Genomic DNA, 16,759 nt, shown 5'->3' with positions numbered 1-16,759 from the left:
GGATTGCATTTAAAAAGGCCCCGTGGGAGTGCAATGGGCCCCTGTCTTGCTGCTTAGCAATAATGGTATGGGTTTAGGTTCTGCTGTGTGTACTGGTGGTTGACTGCCCCCCAGCCCAGAGTGTGCATGGAAAATTGTCTGGCAGCCTCCCTGACAGCAAGCAGTGATAGTGCCCATGAAGGGGACCTTGTTGGGCCCGCCCCTTTCACGGTTATCGCTTCTCGGCCTTTTGGCTAAGATCAAGTGTAGTATCTGTTCTTATCAGTTTAATATCTGATACGTCCCCTATCTGGGGACCATATATTAAATGGATTTTTGAGAACGGGGGCTGATTTCGAAGCTTGCTTCCGTCGCCCTATGCATTGACCCGATATGGCAGTATCTTCGGGTACAGTGCACCACCCCCTTACAGGGTTAAAAAGAAAGATTCCTACTTTCATTGCTACCTGCTTGCTGGCTAGCCAGCTAGCCAGCCCTGTGGGCCTTGCTGCTGCTGCTTCTGCAGCCAAAAAACAAAAGGTGGTGCTTCTGCTGCTTCTGCTTCTGCTTGTGTCTGGCCGCTGTTGGAGCGTCCAGGCACAGGACTTCTGCTGCTGCTGACTAAATGGCCTCCTTAATTGGATCATTTGAGTAGCCAGCACACCTGTGCAGGTAGGGCATGACATGATAGGCAGCTGCCTTGATAGCGGGTGGGTGCTGAATGTTCCTAATTGACAAAATAAGATTAATGCTTATGAAGAAATATAAAATCTCATCCCTTCCCCAATATCGCGCCACACCCCTACCCCTTAATTCCCTGGTTGAACTTGATGGACATATGTCTTTTTTCGACCGTACTAACTATGTAACTATGTAACATAACATGGGGGGGGGGTCTCCTGGCTGTTCACACAGGTGTGTCATTGCTGTACATTGACCATGCATTGCTTCTGTGGTATTGCAAAGGCAAAGACAAATGCTTCCAGCCATCCATTGCACTAATGGATTGGTCATCAGCTGGCTGTCTATGTCCCGCATCAATATAGACCAAAGTACAGAGGGTTAGGCTATGCTATTGTGCACCTACCTGATGCATCAGAAGGTGCGAGGCCCTTGCTAAATTCTGTGCACAGACTTTGAGATCTATGCTTTAGACTGTATCTAAACCTGCTCCAACATGGACTGACATTCTGGCCTACTTTCAGCCGATGCGACTTGTCTGTCGCTGAACAGTCGCTTTTTATGTATTCAGCACCTATGTATAATGTTGTAAAAATGCTCTAGAAGCTAAAGTCGCAGAAATGTCGCACATATTTGGCCTGCAACTTTCTGTGCGACAAATTCAGACAGGAAAAATCAGTATAAATCCTTAGAAAATGATCCCCCAGTGTCTCCATCTGCTGGCGGTATTGAATAAGCATTGCTGCACTGATGGGGTATGCATTAGACGAAAAAAAAGAAGAAAAAGAAGAATAATACGCCCAGAAAAGAGGCGAAAAGGAGAAAAACGTAAAAAAACGTGAAAAAAAAGTAAGAGGAAGAGAAGGGAAAAAAAGGTGGAAATGGGTTTAAAAGTGATTTCGGCGGAGAAATATATATATATATATATATATATATATATATATATATATATACACGCGCACACACACACATATATATAAACGTATTCTCCGTTGAGATATTGCAGCCGCTGCTGTGTCCAGGCCCAGGAGCCTTAGCACTGTGCTATGATGTCACTCAATACCACTGACATCACTAGGTGTAAACAACATCTCTCCTTTGCTGTGTATGTGACTATGGAGCTGTTTGGTGATGTCGTCTATTACGGCCTTCATAGAAGCAACAGGAGATTGTTGCATCCATCTAGAACCCTCAGAACTACAGTGCTATGATGTCACTCACTTCCACAGGCCTTGCAGAGTGTAAACAACAACAACCCAGCTTTGTTGTGTATGTAACCATAGGGATTTGTGATGTCACCTAGAACCTTCACAGCAGCGACAGCTTTATGAGGAGCATCAGCACTGCTCTGCCTGAGCAGAACCATCACCGCCATAGGTTGTCAAATAACCCGGATTTAACCCACACAGGTAAGTCCAATGGGGTGCAGGCATGTCCTCTATGCTTACAGCTTCCCGTGGGTGTTGGTTTGATACCGTTTGGGGACAGCCAAGGAGGCATCTGCAGGCAACAAAGGTAGGTGTGTGCTTGTGTGTGTGTTTCCTATGCAGATCCTAAGCCCAGTGTCACATGCAAGTAGGAGGAGTAAGAAGGGTTCCTGGCAAATCCGGGTTATGGATTGCATTTAAAAAGGCCCCGTGGGAGTGCAATGGGCCCCTGTCTTGCTGCTTAGCAATAATGGTATGGGTTTAGGTTCTGCTGTGTGTACTGGTGGTTGACTGCCCCCCAGCCCAGAGTGTGCATGGAAAATTGTCTGGCAGCCTCCCTGACAGCAAGCAGTGATAGTGCCCATGAAGGGGACCTTGTTGGGCCCGCCCCTTTCACGGTTATCGCTTCTCGGCCTTTTGGCTAAGATCAAGTGTAGTATCTGTTCTTATCAGTTTAATATCTGATACGTCCCCTATCTGGGGACCATATATTAAATGGATTTTTGAGAACGGGGGCTGATTTCGAAGCTTGCTTCCGTCGCCCTATGCATTGACCCGATATGGCAGTATCTTCGGGTACAGTGCACCACCCCCTTACAGGGTTAAAAAGAAAGATTCCTACTTTCATTGCTACCTGCTTGCTGGCTAGCCAGCTAGCCAGCCCTGTGGGCCTTGCTGCTGCTGCTTCTGCAGCCAAAAAACAAAAGGTGGTGCTGCTGCTGCTTCTGCTGCTTCTGCTTCTGCTTGTGTCTGGCCGCTGTTGGAGCGTCCAGGCACAGGACTTCTGCTGCTGCTGACTAAATGGCCTCCTTAATTGGATCATTTGAGTAGCCAGCACACCTGTGCAGGTAGGGCATGACATGATAGGCAGCTGCCTTGATAGCGGGTGGGTGCTGAATGTTCCTAATTGACAAAATAAGATTAATGCTTATGAAGAAATATAAAATCTCATCCCTTCCCCAATATCGCGCCACACCCCTACCCCTTAATTCCCTGGTTGAACTTGATGGACATATGTCTTTTTTCGACCGTACTAACTATGTAACTATGTAACATAACATGGGGGGGGGTCTCCTGGCTGTTCACACAGGTGTGTCATTGCTGTACATTGACCATGCATTGCTTCTGTGGTATTGCAAAGGCAAAGACAAATGCTTCCAGCCATCCATTGCACTAATGGATTGGTCATCAGCTGGCTGTCTATGTCCCGCATCAATATAGACCAAAGTACAGAGGGTTAGGCTATGCTATTGTGCACCTACCTGATGCATCAGAAGGTGCGAGGCCCTTGCTAAATTCTGTGCACAGACTTTGAGATCTATGCTTTAGACTGTATCTAAACCTGCTCCAACATGGACTGACATTCTGGCCTACTTTCAGCCGATGCGACTTGTCTGTCGCTGAACAGTCGCTTTTTATGTATTCAGCACCTATGTATAATGTTGTAAAAATGCTCTAGAAGCTAAAGTCGCAGAAATGTCGCACATATTTGGCCTGCAACTTTCTGTGCGACAAATTCAGACAGGAAAAATCAGTATAAATCCTTAGAAAATTATCCCCCAGTGTCTCCATCTGCTGGCGGTATTGAATAAGCATTGCTGCACTGATGGGGTATGCATTAGACGAAAAAAAAGAAGAAAAAGAAGAATAATACGCCCAGAAAAGAGGCGAAAAGGAGAAAAACGTAAAAAAACGTGAAAAAAAAGTAAGAGGAAGAGAAGGGAAAAAAAGGTGGAAATGGGTTTAAAAGTGATTTCGGCGGAGAAATATATATATATATATATATATATATATATATATATATATATACACGCGCACACACACACATATATATAAACGTATTCTCCGTTGAGATATTGCAGCCGCTGCTGTGTCCAGGCCCAGGAGCCTTAGCACTGTGCTATGATGTCACTCAATACCACTGACATCACTAGGTGTAAACAACATCTCTCCTTTGCTGTGTATGTGACTATGGAGCTGTTTGGTGATGTCGTCTATTACGGCCTTCATAGAAGCAACAGGAGATTGTTGCATCCATCTAGAACCCTCAGAACTACAGTGCTATGATGTCACTCACTTCCACAGGCCTTGCAGAGTGTAAACAACAACAACCCAGCTTTGTTGTGTATGTAACCATAGGGATTTGTGATGTCACCTAGAACCTTCACAGCAGCGACAGCTTTATGAGGAGCATCAGCACTGCTCTGCCTGAGCAGAACCATCACCGCCATAGGTTGTCAAATAACCCGGATTTAACCCACACAGGTAAGTCCAATGGGGTGCAGGCATGTCCTCTATGCTTACAGCTTCCCGTGGGTGTTGGTTTGATACCGTTTGGGGACAGCCAAGGAGGCATCTGCAGGCAACAAAGGTAGGTGTGTGCTTGTGTGTGTGTTTCCTATGCAGATCCTAAGCCCAGTGTCACATGCAAGTAGGAGGAGTAAGAAGGGTTCCTGGCAAATCCGGGTTATGGATTGCATTTAAAAAGGCCCCGTGGGAGTGCAATGGGCCCCTGTCTTGCTGCTTAGCAATAATGGTATGGGTTTAGGTTCTGCTGTGTGTACTGGTGGTTGACTGCCCCCCAGCCCAGAGTGTGCATGGAAAATTGTCTGGCAGCCTCCCTGACAGCAAGCAGTGATAGTGCCCATGAAGGGGACCTTGTTGGGCCCGCCCCTTTCACGGTTATCGCTTCTCGGCCTTTTGGCTAAGATCAAGTGTAGTATCTGTTCTTATCAGTTTAATATCTGATACGTCCCCTATCTGGGGACCATATATTAAATGGATTTTTGAGAACGGGGGCTGATTTCGAAGCTTGCTTCCGTCGCCCTATGCATTGACCCGATATGGCAGTATCTTCGGGTACAGTGCACCACCCCCTTACAGGGTTAAAAAGAAAGATTCCTACTTTCATTGCTACCTGCTTGCTGGCTAGCCAGCTAGCCAGCCCTGTGGGCCTTGCTGCTGCTGCTTCTGCAGCCAAAAAACAAAAGGTGGTGCTGCTGCTGCTTCTGCTGCTTCTGCTTCTGCTTGTGTCTGGCCGCTGTTGGAGCGTCCAGGCACAGGACTTCTGCTGCTGCTGACTAAATGGCCTCCTTAATTGGATCATTTGAGTAGCCAGCACACCTGTGCAGGTAGGGCATGACATGATAGGCAGCTGCCTTGATAGCGGGTGGGTGCTGAATGTTCCTAATTGACAAAATAAGATTAATGCTTATGAAGAAATATAAAATCTCATCCCTTCCCCAATATCGCGCCACACCCCTACCCCTTAATTCCCTGGTTGAACTTGATGGACATATGTCTTTTTTCGACCGTACTATGTAACTATGTAACATAACATGGGGGGGGGGTCTCCTGGCTGTTCACACAGGTGTGTCATTGCTGTACATTGACCATGCATTGCTTCTGTGGTATTGCAAAGGCAAAGACAAATGCTTCCAGCCATCCATTGCACTAATGGATTGGTCATCAGCTGGCTGTCTATGTCCCGCATCAATATAGACCAAAGTACAGAGGGTTAGGCTATGCTATTGTGCACCTACCTGATGCATCAGAAGGTGCGAGGCCCTTGCTAAATTCTGTGCACAGACTTTGAGATCTATGCTTTAGACTGTATCTAAACCTGCTCCAACATGGACTGACATTCTGGCCTACTTTCAGCCGATGCGACTTGTCTGTCGCTGAACAGTCGCTTTTTATGTATTCAGCACCTATGTATAATGTTGTAAAAATGCTCTAGAAGCTAAAGTCGCAGAAATGTCGCACATATTTGGCCTGCAACTTTCTGTGCGACAAATTCAGACAGGAAAAATCAGTATAAATCCTTAGAAAATTATCCCCCAGTGTCTCCATCTGCTGGCGGTATTGAATAAGCATTGCTGCACTGATGGGGTATGCATTAGACGAAAAAAAAGAAGAAAAAGAAGAATAATACGCCCAGAAAAGAGGCGAAAAGGAGAAAAACGTAAAAAAACGTGAAAAAAAAGTAAGAGGAAGAGAAGGGAAAAAAAGGTGGAAATGGGTTTAAAAGTGATTTCGGCGGAGAAATATATATATATATATATATATATATATATATATATATATATATATATATATACACGCGCACACACACACATATATATAAACGTATTCTCCGTTGAGATATTGCAGCCGCTGCTGTGTCCAGGCCCAGGAGCCTTAGCACTGTGCTATGATGTCACTCAATACCACTGACATCACTAGGTGTAAACAACATCTCTCCTTTGCTGTGTATGTGACTATGGAGCTGTTTGGTGATGTCGTCTATTACGGCCTTCATAGAAGCAACAGGAGATTGTTGCATCCATCTAGAACCCTCAGAACTACAGTGCTATGATGTCACTCACTTCCACAGGCCTTGCAGAGTGTAAACAACAACAACCCAGCTTTGTTGTGTATGTAACCATAGGGATTTGTGATGTCACCTAGAACCTTCACAGCAGCGACAGCTTTATGAGGAGCATCAGCACTGCTCTGCCTGAGCAGAACCATCACCGCCATAGGTTGTCAAATAACCCGGATTTAACCCACACAGGTAAGTCCAATGGGGTGCAGGCATGTCCTCTATGCTTACAGCTTCCCGTGGGTGTTGGTTTGATACCGTTTGGGGACAGCCAAGGAGGCATCTGCAGGCAACAAAGGTAGGTGTGTGCTTGTGTGTGTGTTTCCTATGCAGATCCTAAGCCCAGTGTCACATGCAAGTAGGAGGAGTAAGAAGGGTTCCTGGCAAATCCGGGTTATGGATTGCATTTAAAAAGGCCCCGTGGGAGTGCAATGGGCCCCTGTCTTGCTGCTTAGCAATAATGGTATGGGTTTAGGTTCTGCTGTGTGTACTGGTGGTTGACTGCCCCCCAGCCCAGAGTGTGCATGGAAAATTGTCTGGCAGCCTCCCTGACAGCAAGCAGTGATAGTGCCCATGAAGGGGACCTTGTTGGGCCCGCCCCTTTCACGGTTATCGCTTCTCGGCCTTTTGGCTAAGATCAAGTGTAGTATCTGTTCTTATCAGTTTAATATCTGATACGTCCCCTATCTGGGGACCATATATTAAATGGATTTTTGAGAACGGGGGCTGATTTCGAAGCTTGCTTCCGTCGCCCTATGCATTGACCCGATATGGCAGTATCTTCGGGTACAGTGCACCACCCCCTTACAGGGTTAAAAAGAAAGATTCCTACTTTCATTGCTACCTGCTTGCTGGCTAGCCAGCTAGCCAGCCCTGTGGGCCTTGCTGCTGCTGCTTCTGCAGCCAAAAAACAAAAGGTGGTGCTGCTGCTGCTTCTGCTGCTTCTGCTTCTGCTTGTGTCTGGCCGCTGTTGGAGCGTCCAGGCACAGGACTTCTGCTGCTGCTGACTAAATGGCCTCCTTAATTGGATCATTTGAGTAGCCAGCACACCTGTGCAGGTAGGGCATGACATGATAGGCAGCTGCCTTGATAGCGGGTGGGTGCTGAATGTTCCTAATTGACAAAATAAGATTAATGCTTATGAAGAAATATAAAATCTCATCCCTTCCCCAATATCGCGCCACACCCCTACCCCTTAATTCCCTGGTTGAACTTGATGGACATATGTCTTTTTTCGACCGTACTAACTATGTAACTATGTAACATAACATGGGGGGGGGGGTCTCCTGGCTGTTCACACAGGTGTGTCATTGCTGTACATTGACCATGCATTGCTTCTGTGGTATTGCAAAGGCAAAGACAAATGCTTCCAGCCATCCATTGCACTAATGGATTGGTCATCAGCTGGCTGTCTATGTCCCGCATCAATATAGACCAAAGTACAGAGGGTTAGGCTATGCTATTGTGCACCTACCTGATGCATCAGAAGGTGCGAGGCCCTTGCTAAATTCTGTGCACAGACTTTGAGATCTATGCTTTAGACTGTATCTAAACCTGCTCCAACATGGACTGACATTCTGGCCTACTTTCAGCCGATGCGACTTGTCTGTCGCTGAACAGTCGCTTTTTATGTATTCAGCACCTATGTATAATGTTGTAAAAATGCTCTAGAAGCTAAAGTCGCAGAAATGTCGCACATATTTGGCCTGCAACTTTCTGTGCGACAAATTCAGACAGGAAAAATCAGTATAAATCCTTAGAAAATTATCCCCCAGTGTCTCCATCTGCTGGCGGTATTGAATAAGCATTGCTGCACTGATGGGGTATGCATTAGACGAAAAAAAAGAAGAAAAAGAAGAATAATACGCCCAGAAAAGAGGCGAAAAGGAGAAAAACGTAAAAAAACGTGAAAAAAAAGTAAGAGGAAGAGAAGGGAAAAAAAGGTGGAAATGGGTTTAAAAGTGATTTCGGCGGAGAAATATATATATATATATATATATATATATATATATATATATATATATATATACGCGCACACACACACATATATATAAACGTATTCTCCGTTGAGATATTGCAGCCGCTGCTGTGTCCAGGCCCAGGAGCCTTAGCACTGTGCTATGATGTCACTCAATACCACTGACATCACTAGGTGTAAACAACATCTCTCCTTTGCTGTGTATGTGACTATGGAGCTGTTTGGTGATGTCGTCTATTACGGCCTTCATAGAAGCAACAGGAGATTGTTGCATCCATCTAGAACCCTCAGAACTACAGTGCTATGATGTCACTCACTTCCACAGGCCTTGCAGAGTGTAAACAACAACAACCCAGCTTTGTTGTGTATGTAACCATAGGGATTTGTGATGTCACCTAGAACCTTCACAGCAGCGACAGCTTTATGAGGAGCATCAGCACTGCTCTGCCTGAGCAGAACCATCACCGCCATAGGTTGTCAAATAACCCGGATTTAACCCACACAGGTAAGTCCAATGGGGTGCAGGCATGTCCTCTATGCTTACAGCTTCCCGTGGGTGTTGGTTTGATACCGTTTGGGGACAGCCAAGGAGGCATCTGCAGGCAACAAAGGTAGGTGTGTGCTTGTGTGTGTGTTTCCTATGCAGATCCTAAGCCCAGTGTCACATGCAAGTAGGAGGAGTAAGAAGGGTTCCTGGCAAATCCGGGTTATGGATTGCATTTAAAAAGGCCCCGTGGGAGTGCAATGGGCCCCTGTCTTGCTGCTTAGCAATAATGGTATGGGTTTAGGTTCTGCTGTGTGTACTGGTGGTTGACTGCCCCCCAGCCCAGAGTGTGCATGGAAAATTGTCTGGCAGCCTCCCTGACAGCAAGCAGTGATAGTGCCCATGAAGGGGACCTTGTTGGGCCCGCCCCTTTCACGGTTATCGCTTCTCGGCCTTTTGGCTAAGATCAAGTGTAGTATCTGTTCTTATCAGTTTAATATCTGATACGTCCCCTATCTGGGGACCATATATTAAATGGATTTTTGAGAACGGGGGCTGATTTCGAAGCTTGCTTCCGTCGCCCTATGCATTGACCCGATATGGCAGTATCTTCGGGTACAGTGCACCACCCCCTTACAGGGTTAAAAAGAAAGATTCCTACTTTCATTGCTACCTGCTTGCTGGCTAGCCAGCTAGCCAGCCCTGTGGGCCTTGCTGCTGCTGCTTCTGCAGCCAAAAAACAAAAGGTGGTGCTGCTGCTGCTTCTGCTGCTTCTGCTTCTGCTTGTGTCTGGCCGCTGTTGGAGCGTCCAGGCACAGGACTTCTGCTGCTGCTGACTAAATGGCCTCCTTAATTGGATCATTTGAGTAGCCAGCACACCTGTGCAGGTAGGGCATGACATGATAGGCAGCTGCCTTGATAGCGGGTGGGTGCTGAATGTTCCTAATTGACAAAATAAGATTAATGCTTATGAAGAAATATAAAATCTCATCCCTTCCCCAATATCGCGCCACACCCCTACCCCTTAATTCCCTGGTTGAACTTGATGGACATATGTCTTTTTTTGACCGTACTAACTATGTAACTATGTAACATAACATGGGGGGGGGGTCTCCTGGCTGTTCACACAGGTGTGTCATTGCTGTACATTGACCATGCATTGCTTCTGTGGTATTGCAAAGGCAAAGACAAATGCTTCCAGCCATCCATTGCACTAATGGATTGGTCATCAGCTGGCTGTCTATGTCCCGCATCAATATAGACCAAAGTACAGAGGGTTAGGCTATGCTATTGTGCACCTACCTGATGCATCAGAAGGTGCGAGGCCCTTGCTAAATTCTGTGCACAGACTTTGAGATCTATGCTTTAGACTGTATCTAAACCTGCTCCAACATGGACTGACATTCTGGCCTACTTTCAGCCGATGCGACTTGTCTGTCGCTGAACAGTCGCTTTTTATGTATTCAGCACCTATGTATAATGTTGTAAAAATGCTCTAGAAGCTAAAGTCGCAGAAATGTCGCACATATTTGGCCTGCAACTTTCTGTGCGACAAATTCAGACAGGAAAAATCAGTATAAATCCTTAGAAAATTATCCCCCAGTGTCTCCATCTGCTGGCGGTATTGAATAAGCATTGCTGCACTGATGGGGTATGCATTAGACGAAAAAAAAGAAGAAAAAGAAGAATAATACGCCCAGAAAAGAGGCGAAAAGGAGAAAAACGTAAAAAAACGTGAAAAAAAAGTAAGAGGAAGAGAAGGGAAAAAAAGGTGGAAATGGGTTTAAAAGTGATTTCGGCGGAGAAATATATATATATATATATATATATATATATATATATATATATATATATATACGCGCACACACACACATATATATAAACGTATTCTCCGTTGAGATATTGCAGCCGCTGCTGTGTCCAGGCCCAGGAGCCTTAGCACTGTGCTATGATGTCACTCAATACCACTGACATCACTAGGTGTAAACAACATCTCTCCTTTGCTGTGTATGTGACTATGGAGCTGTTTGGTGATGTCGTCTATTACGGCCTTCATAGAAGCAACAGGAGATTGTTGCATCCATCTAGAACCCTCAGAACTACAGTGCTATGATGTCACTCACTTCCACAGGCCTTGCAGAGTGTAAACAACAGCAACCCAGCTTTGTTGTGTATGTAACCATAGGGATTTGTGATGTCACCTAGAACCTTCACAGCAGCGACAGCTTTATGAGGAGCATCAGCACTGCTCTGCCTGAGCAGAACCATCACCGCCATAGGTTGTCAAATAACCCGGATTTAACCCACACAGGTAAGTCCAATGGGGTGCAGGCATGTCCTCTATGCTTACAGCTTCCCGTGGGTGTTGGTTTGATACCGTTTGGGGACAGCCAAGGAGGCATCTGCAGGCAACAAAGGTAGGTGTGTGCTTGTGTGTGTGTTTCCTATGCAGATCCTAAGCCCAGTGTCACATGCAAGTAGGAGGAGTAAGAAGGGTTCCTGGCAAATCCGGGTTATGGATTGCATTTAAAAAGGCCCCGTGGGAGTGCAATGGGCCCCTGTCTTGCTGCTTAGCAATAATGGTATGGGTTTAGGTTCTGCTGTGTGTACTGGTGGTTGACTGCCCCCCAGCCCAGAGTGTGCATGGAAAATTGTCTGGCAGCCTCCCTGACAGCAAGCAGTGATAGTGCCCATGAAGGGGACCTTGTTGGGCCCGCCCCTTTCACGGTTATCGCTTCTCGGCCTTTTGGCTAAGATCAAGTGTAGTATCTGTTCTTATCAGTTTAATATCTGATACGTCCCCTATCTGGGGACCATATATTAAATGGATTTTTGAGAACGGGGGCTGATTTCGAAGCTTGCTTCCGTCGCCCTATGCATTGACCCGATATGGCAGTATCTTCGGGTACAGTGCACCACCCCCTTACAGGGTTAAAAAGAAAGATTCCTACTTTCATTGCTACCTGCTTGCTGGCTAGCCAGCTAGCCAGCCCTGTGGGCCTTGCTGCTGCTGCTTCTGCAGCCAAAAAACAAAAGGTGGTGCTGCTGCTGCTTCTGCTGCTTCTGCTTCTGCTTGTGTCTGGCCGCTGTTGGAGCGTCCAGGCACAGGACTTCTGCTGCTGCTGACTAAATGGCCTCCTTAATTGGATCATTTGAGTAGCCAGCACACCTGTGCAGGTAGGGCATGACATGATAGGCAGCTGCCTTGATAGCGGGTGGGTGCTGAATGTTCCTAATTGACAAAATAAGATTAATGCTTATGAAGAAATATAAAATCTCATCCCTTCCCCAATATCGCGCCACACCCCTACCCCTTAATTCCCTGGTTGAACTTGATGGACATATGTCTTTTTTCGACCGTACTAACTATGTAACTATGTAACATAACATGGGGGGGGGGTCTCCTGGCTGTTCACACAGGTGTGTCATTGCTGTACATTGACCATGCATTGCTTCTGTGGTATTGCAAAGGCAAAGACAAATGCTTCCAGCCATCCATTGCACTAATGGATTGGTCATCAGCTGGCTGTCTATGTCCCGCATCAATATAGACCAAAGTACAGAGGGTTAGGCTATGCTATTGTGCACCTACCTGATGCATCAGAAGGTGCGAGGCCCTTGCTAAATTCTGTGCACAGACTTTGAGATCTATGCTTTAGACTGTATCTAAACCTGCTCCAACATGGACTGACATTCTGGCCTACTTTCAGCCGATGCGACTTGTCTGTCGCTGAACAGTCGCTTTTTATGTATTCAGCACCTATGTATAATGTTGTAAAAATGCTCTAGAAGCTAAAGTCGCAGAAATGTCGCACATATTTGGCCTGCAACTTTCTGTGCGACAAATTCAGACAGGAAAAATCAGTATAAATCCTTAGAAAATTATCCCCCAGTGTCTCCATCTGCTGGCGGTATTGAATAAGCATTGCTGCACTGATGGGGTATGCATTAGACGAAAAAAAAGAAGAAAAAGAAGAATAATACGCCCAGAAAAGAGGCGAAAAGGAGAAAAACGTAAAAAAACGTGAAAAAAAAGTAAGAGGAAGAGAAGGGAAAAAAAGGTGGAAATGGGTTTAAAAGTGATTTCGGCGGAGAAATATATATATATATATATATATATATATATATATATATATATACGCGCACACACACACATATATATAAACGTATTCTCCGTTGAGATATTGCAGCCGCTGCTGTGTCCAGGCCCAGGAGCCTTAGCACTGTGCTATGATGTCACTCAATACCACTGACATCACTAGGTGTAAACAACATCTCTCCTTTGCTGTGTATGTGACTATGGAGCTGTTTGGTGATGTCGTCTATTACGGCCTTCATAGAAGCAACAGGAGATTGTTGCATCCATCTAGAACCCTCAGAACTACAGTGCTATGATGTCACTCACTTCCACAGGCCTTGCAGAGTGTAAACAACAACAACCCAGCTTTGTTGTGTATGTAACCATAGGGATTTGTGATGTCACCTAGAACCTTCACAGCAGCGACAGCTTTATGAGGAGCATCAGCACTGCTCTGCCTGAGCAGAACCATCACCGCCATAGGTTGTCAAATAACCCGGATTTAACCCACACAGGTAAGTCCAATGGGGTGCAGGCATGTCCTCTATGCTTACAGCTTCCCGTGGGTGTTGGTTTGATACCGTTTGGGGACAGCCAAGGAGGCATCTGCAGGCAACAAAGGTAGGTGTGTGCTTGTGTGTGTGTTTCCTATGCAGATCCTAAGCCCAGTGTCACATGCAAGTAGGAGGAGTAAGAAGGGTTCCTGGCAAATCCGGGTTATGGATTGCATTTAAAAAGGCCCCGTGGGAGTGCAATGGGCCCCTGTCTTGCTGCTTAGCAATAATGGTATGGGTTTAGGTTCTGCTGTGTGTACTGGTGGTTGACTGCCCCCCAGCCCAGAGTGTGCATGGAAAATTGTCTGGCAGCCTCCCTGACAGCAAGCAGTGATAGTGCCCATGAAGGGGACCTTGTTGGGCCCGCCCCTTTCACGGTTATCGCTTCTCGGCCTTTTGGCTAAGATCAAGTGTAGTATCTGTTCTTATCAGTTTAATATCTGATACGTCCCCTATCTGGGGACCATATATTAAATGGATTTTTGAGAACGGGGGCTGATTTCGAAGCTTGCTTCCGTCGCCCTATGCATTGACCCGATATGGCAGTATCTTCGGGTACAGTGCACCACCCCCTTACAGGGTTAAAAAGAAAGATTCCTACTTTCATTGCTACCTGCTTGCTGGCTAGCCAGCTAGCCAGCCCTGTGGGCCTTGCTGCTGCTGCTTCTGCAGCCAAAAAACAAAAGGTGGTGCTGCTGCTGCTTCTGCTGCTTCTGCTTCTGCTTGTGTCTGGCCGCTGTTGGAGCGTCCAGGCACAGGACTTCTGCTGCTGCTGACTAAATGGCCTCCTTAATTGGATCATTTGAGTAGCCAGCACACCTGTGCAGGTAGGGCATGACATGATAGGCAGCTGCCTTGATAGCGGGTGGGTGCTGAATGTTCCTAATTGACAAAATAAGATTAATGCTTATGAAGAAATATAAAATCTCATCCCTTCCCCAATATCGCGCCACACCCCTACCCCTTAATTCCCTGGTTGAACTTGATGGACATATGTCTTTTTTCGACCGTACTAACTATGTAACTATGTAACATAACATTGGGGGGGGGTCTCCTGGCTGTTCACACAGGTGTGTCATTGCTGTACATTGACCATGCATTGCTTCTGTGGTATTGCAAAGGCAAAGACAAATGCTTCCAGCCATCCATTGCACTAATGGATTGGTCATCAGCTGGCTGTCTATGTCCCGCATCAATATAGACCAAAGTACAGAGGGTTAGGCTATGCTATTGTGCACCTACCTGATGCATCAGAAGGTGCGAGGCCCTTGCTAAATTCTGTGCACAGACTTTGAGATCTATGCTTTAGACTGTATCTAAACCTGCTCCAACATGGACTGACATTCTGGCCTACTTTCAGCCGATGCGACTTGTCTGTCGCTGAACAGTCGCTTTTTATGTATTCAGCACCTATGTATAATGTTGTAAAAATGCTCTAGAAGCTAAAGTCGCAGAAATGTCGCACATATTTGGCCTGCAACTTTCTGTGCGACAAATTCAGACAGGAAAAATCAGTATAAATCCTTAGAAAATTATCCCCCAGTGTCTCCATCTGCTGGCGGTATTGAATAAGCATTGCTGCACTGATGGGGTATGCATTAGACGAAAAAAAAGAAGAAAAAGAAGAATAATACGCCCAGAAAAGAGGCGAAAAGGAGAAAAACGTAAAAAAACGTGAAAAAAAAGTAAGAGGAAGAGAAGGGAAAAAAAGGTGGAAATGGGTTTAAAAGTGATTTCGGCGGAGAAATATATATATATATATATATATATATATATATATACGCGCACACACACACATATATATAAACGTATTCTCCGTTGAGATATTGCAGCCGCTGCTGTGTCCAGGCCCAGGAGCCTTAGCACTGTGCTATGATGTCACTCAATACCACTGACATCACTAGGTGTAAACAACATCTCTCCTTTGCTGTGTATGTGACTATGGAGCTGTTTGGTGATGTCGTCTATTACGGCCTTCATAGAAGCAACAGGAGATTGTTGCATCCATCTAGAACCCTCAGAACTACAGTGCTATGATGTCACTCACTTCCACAGGCCTTGCAGAGTGTAAACAACAACAACCCAGCTTTGTTGTGTATGTAACCATAGGGATTTGTGATGTCACCTAGAACCTTCACAGCAGCGACAGCTTTATGAGGAGCATCAGCACTGCTCTGCCTGAGCAGAACCATCACCGCCATAGGTTGTCAAATAACCCGGATTTAACCCACACAGGTAAGTCCAATGGGGTGCAGGCATGTCCTCTATGCTTACAGCTTCCCGTGGGTGTTGGTTTGATACCGTTTGGGGACAGCCAAGGAGGCATCTGCAGGCAACAAAGGTAGGTGTGTGCTTGTGTGTGTGTTTCCTATGCAGATCCTAAGCCCAGTGTCACATGCAAGTAGGAGGAGTAAGAAGGGTTCCTGGCAAATCCGGGTTATGGATTGCATTTAAAAAGGCCCCGTGGGAGTGCAATGGGCCCCTGTCTTGCTGCTTAGCAATAATGGTATGGGTTTAGGTTCTGCTGTGTGTACTGGTGGTTGACTGCCCCCCAGCCCAGAGTGTGCATGGAAAATTGTCTGGCAGCCTCCCTGACAGCAAGCAGTGATAGTGCCCATGAAGGGGACCTTGTTGGGCCCGCCCCTTTCACGGTTATCGCTTCTCGGCCTTTTGGCTAAGATCAAGTGTAGTATCTGCTCACTTGGTCTGGTCAGAGGGTGTCTGGGGTACCCGGCTCCTTGGCCTGGGGGGATCGTCCTTCTTAACGGAGGGACTTCACCCCCCTGCTGCTATTAGGGAGCCGGCTTAGTCCCCAGACAACGGGAGGCGATCACCCTTCACTGCCCACTCTTTGGTGGGGGAGTGTTTTTCTGTCCCTGCCTGGACACGCCTATTGAAGATGGAAGAGATCATGGACACCTCTCAATCTGTTGGAGAGGAGGTTCCTTTTTTTGGGAAGATCAAGAATGGGCTCCGGATCCTGCTGAAAGACCTTGAGAAGAAAAGAAGAGGACTTTCCTTTGTAATGGAGGAAATTCTTTTTGGAGTTTTGGAAATTGCAAAGACACAAATCCTTTCCATGTTGGAATTTCCAAAGAAAGGGTGCTTTGATGTTATTTTGGTTTCCGAAGAGGATTATGATTTATTTTGGAAGAAATTTGAGACAATCAAGTCTGATCCAGTGTGGGAGGGCGTGGAAGTCATTCCCCACTTTC

The 16,759-nt window shown here is 46.1% G+C and overlaps 7 non-coding genes and 1 pseudogene across 7 annotated transcripts; all 8 read left to right on the top strand.

The window, feature by feature from the left end:
- The first annotated feature begins 213 nt into the window (after positions 1-213).
- Positions 214-404, top strand: LOC130339045 (U2 spliceosomal RNA). The gene has a single exon (XR_008879486.1). It is a non-coding gene; the product is annotated as a U2 spliceosomal RNA (small nuclear RNA).
- A 2,084-nt stretch (positions 405-2,488) lies between these two features.
- On the top strand, positions 2,489-2,679 carry LOC130339043 (U2 spliceosomal RNA). Its single transcript, XR_008879485.1, has one exon. It is a non-coding gene; the product is annotated as a U2 spliceosomal RNA (small nuclear RNA).
- Positions 2,680-4,771: 2,092 nt separating this feature from the next.
- On the top strand, positions 4,772-4,962 carry LOC130339042 (U2 spliceosomal RNA). The gene has a single exon (XR_008879484.1). It is a non-coding gene; the product is annotated as a U2 spliceosomal RNA (small nuclear RNA).
- Positions 4,963-7,061: 2,099 nt separating this feature from the next.
- On the top strand, positions 7,062-7,252 carry LOC130339041 (U2 spliceosomal RNA). Its single transcript, XR_008879483.1, has one exon. It is a non-coding gene; the product is annotated as a U2 spliceosomal RNA (small nuclear RNA).
- Positions 7,253-9,352: 2,100 nt separating this feature from the next.
- LOC130339040 (U2 spliceosomal RNA) lies at positions 9,353-9,543 on the top strand. The gene has a single exon (XR_008879482.1). It is a non-coding gene; the product is annotated as a U2 spliceosomal RNA (small nuclear RNA).
- A 2,099-nt stretch (positions 9,544-11,642) lies between these two features.
- Positions 11,643-11,833, top strand: LOC130339039 (U2 spliceosomal RNA). The gene has a single exon (XR_008879481.1). It is a non-coding gene; the product is annotated as a U2 spliceosomal RNA (small nuclear RNA).
- A 2,091-nt stretch (positions 11,834-13,924) lies between these two features.
- On the top strand, positions 13,925-14,115 carry LOC130339038 (U2 spliceosomal RNA). The gene has a single exon (XR_008879480.1). It is a non-coding gene; the product is annotated as a U2 spliceosomal RNA (small nuclear RNA).
- Positions 14,116-16,198: 2,083 nt separating this feature from the next.
- Positions 16,199-16,335, top strand: LOC130339072 (U2 spliceosomal RNA; annotated as a pseudogene).
- The last annotated feature ends 424 nt before the right edge of the window (positions 16,336-16,759 follow it).

Source organism: Hyla sarda, unplaced genomic scaffold (genome assembly GCF_029499605.1).
Source record: "Hyla sarda isolate aHylSar1 unplaced genomic scaffold, aHylSar1.hap1 scaffold_535, whole genome shotgun sequence".
NCBI classification, from domain to species: Eukaryota; Metazoa; Chordata; class Amphibia; order Anura; family Hylidae; genus Hyla; species Hyla sarda.
Note: the sequence above shows the minus strand (reverse complement) of the source record. Positions and strands in the feature narration are given on the sequence as shown.